We start from the raw sequence: 3,744 nt of genomic DNA on the forward strand, positions 1-3,744 counted from the left end.
TAGAGGAGTATTAAAGTAAATGTTGGAGGATATCTTTAACTAATTCACACACCTTGCATTTGTGTGTGCACCATATTACATTGTGTATGTTGACCGTATAGCATTGGTTATGTTCACCATATAAGACGCAATAGGCCGACAAGGAAACTAGCCGCACCTAAAGTACTGAACTACAAAACTTAAACTGCGGCTAACCGCATGCACGTCTCACACTAAGCTGATGTTTTTGCTATATAGCTCAGTAAAAGTGCATGTAAACCACCTTTTTTGTGACAAGCAATAATTACATGGAAGGGTCTCTTGCTAGGTTCAGTGAAGATGCCATGCAAGTGTCTCTTATTTTGATTTCAAGCTTGGTGCTATTTTTCTTACCAAACTTCAAAATGCTGCATACCAAAGAGTCCGATCAAGTAACTAAACTGTCGTAATTACTTAGCAAAGTGGACCAGGTCGCTTATGTGATCAGACAACACATCTTGGATACCAGTAAATATCATTAGTTCCTTTTCTTTGTACAGTTTGTGGATAAATTTTTTGACCAAACAAAACTATGAGAAACTGTGATAACACTTGAAGTCTAATGGAAGAAAGGTGTCTTGTAAATATGGCAGCAAATTATCATATTTATCATGTACATCAATAAATAAATGCATATCAACCAGCTTAGCCTAGAACTAAATGCATATCAATCATGTACACCAAATGAGAACACTTATCTTCTTTCTGGTGCTGGTGAGTATTTGCATTTAGTGAGCATCACTGGTAGGCCTCAAGTGTCCCATAGTTGTCCAGCATCAGTAGATAAAAACATGCTTAGACAGATTGATGCTCAAAAACTGCCCTTCATGCTGAAAAGGCGGCAATATCCTCCATCAGTTAGTGTCGCAATGGCAATCAATAAAAGCTACGGTCAATCCCTAAAAAGGTGTTCCTTTATGTTCCTAAGCAAGTCCTCTGCATTGGGCAACTATATGTCGCATTATCAAAAGTCACAGATAGAGAAGTATTAAAGGTGTTGATCGACGACACGGAGTGCCCAAGCAAAGATAGTGCAATGAATATATTATACACATAGATCTTCTAATTCTTTTTGTTAGAAGACAAGATTCCATATTCAAGATAAGAAACCATATCTGTAACTAATTCACACACCTTGCTGTTGTGTGTGCACCATATAACCTTGTGTATGTTGACCGTATAGCATTGTGTATGTTCACCATATAAGACGCAAGAAGACGACAAGAAAACTAGCCACACCTAAATAACTGAGGTACAAAACTTAAACTGCAGGTAGCCGCATGCATGTTTCACACTAAGCTGATGCTTTTGCTACATAGCTCATTAAAAGTGCATGTAAACCACCTTGTTTCTATGTCAGACAATACTTAGATGCAAGGGTCTCTTGCTAGGTTCAGTTAGACTTAACGCAATTGTATCTTATTTTGATTTCAAGCTTAGAGCTATTTTTGTAAGCAAACCTCCAAATTCTGCATACTAAAGAGTCTGATCAAGTAACTAAACTGTCCTAAATACTTAGCAAAGTGGGCCAGTTCGCTTCTGTAGGATCATAAATTATAAGAATAGAAAAAATAGGATAAAATACTAAAAAAATTAAAAATTACATGTCCCCAAGACAAGAAAATGGAAGGTATTACGTAGGTACACTGCATGACCCAGATTGTATCTACCAGGGGAGTATTTGTAATAGCTTGGGCAATCGTCAGAAGAGTTGACCATGCACAAGCAATCTGAAAACACTTAGCTCGATCGATCTGTTGTCTCAAATCCCTCTCTCTTCTCCTAAAGCTAACATAGCAGCGGTACACGCTCACGTAGCTTGCCCTAAATTACAGCAAACCGCGGACCTCCGGCCATTAGCGGGGACGGGGGAGGGGCCGTTTGTCTCACCTTGCCGCGGAAGTGGGGGTGGGTGGGGGGGTTGGTTGCGGAAGACGGCGGAGTGGTAGACGATGTAGACCACACGCTGCACCACCGTGACTGCACCTCGTGGTGGTGCTTCTTGCCGGCGATGAAGACGACAGGCTGCACCACCGTGGCCCGTGCGTAGGCCGTCGGGGAGCCGCCTCAAAACAGAAGGCGAGGAAGAGATCAGGCCAGGGAATCCACAAATGGAAGAAGTAGAGGAGGAAAGGGTTCGGACCAGCATACCGTAGTTTCTGGCATTGCAGATCGAGGCACCCCGCTTCGGATCGACCTTGAAATCGCCGGAGACCAGCAACATCGCGGATCTGAACGGACCGCGACCGGATCCAGCACCCGTGCATCCGCAATGAAGCTCGTTGCATGCGTCCCCTCAGCCGCACACGGCTCGCCGGAGACGCAGCTGTCGCTGGGCGGAGTCTTGGTGGTTGCGGTCTCGGCGACGTGCGCGGTGATGCGTCGGGGGGAGGTGAGAGGGCGATAGGTAGCGACTGAGTGGAGAGGAGAGGTGAGTGGAGATGGTAGGAGAGGGCCTGATGCGGCGGTTGCCGGGCGGAGCCGCGCGGCCGCCAGCCCGTGGACGCACGCGGCGACGCGGCGGCGGATGGGAAGTGGGGCAAGGGGGAGTGAGTGGAGGGGAGAGGAGCGAGTGATTGGATAAGGTAGATGGCGGGGTAGGTGGAGAGGCGGGGAGGGGGGCCGACGTGCGGGGAGGTGGAAAGCCAAGTGCGCCGGAGGAGGTGGGCCGTCGCTAGGCGGGGGGCTGTGCCACGTAAAGGGTTCATCCTGACTGGGCCGGCCCAAAGTTTTTTTTCTTTTTTATTTATTTTTCTTTCTTTTCTGCTTCATCACTTTATTTCTCTTTTGAAAATCTAACCGAAAAAACTTTGAATTTCAATATTACTTTTTGAAAACACGAATGTTTTTTAAAACAGAGAGCAAATATGAAAAAGCGAACAATTTTTTCAAACACGATCATATTTTGAATTTTGAGAATAAACTTTAAAACAAATAATAATTTTGACAAATTTAGTCAAATTTGGGACCTCGAACAGTTTTTGAATATTTAAAGTTTATTGGAAAATGATAACCATTTAAAAAAAACCCGAACAAATTTGGAAGCCTGAACAGTTCTTTACAAGCACAAACACTTTTTGAATATTGAGAACAAACTTTGAAAATCATAACCTTTTCAAAAAATCCAGAATATTTTCATAAACGTGAACAATTTTTTAAAATATGAACATTGTATTAAACAATAACTATTTTTGAAAATCCAGTACAATTTTTGAAAAGTCAGAACATTTGTTGGTAAATCCATAAATAATTTCTAAAAAGCAAACACATTTTTCGAATTTGAGGAACCAATTTTGAAAATACCTAACATTTTTTGAAAATATATATCAGTTTTCTTTAAAAAGCAATAACACTTGCATAATTTGCATAAAATATTATGAAATATCCAAACATATTCTAGAAATCAAGAACATTTATGTAAAAAGCAAAAAGCTTTTTCAAATATCATGAACATTTTTTAAAAATTCTGAAATTTTTATAGAAACATGGGGTATGGCATTTATTTAAACAACATATATTTCTAATAATATCAAATAGGTTTTCTTCTTTGCATACAAATAAGTTGTGTTACTATCATTTTTATTTTAATTACATATTACATATAATAATATGATGCATTAGGAAATATCATTTATATTTCATCATATATATTTCATCATGGTATACTTGTCATTAATGTTGGGATGATTTTTTTGTAATTATTTTTGTACCTCACAAAATGATATT

Source organism: Triticum urartu, chromosome 7 (genome assembly GCF_003073215.2).
Source record: "Triticum urartu cultivar G1812 chromosome 7, Tu2.1, whole genome shotgun sequence".
Lineage (NCBI taxonomy): Eukaryota > Viridiplantae > Streptophyta > Magnoliopsida > Poales > Poaceae > Triticum > Triticum urartu.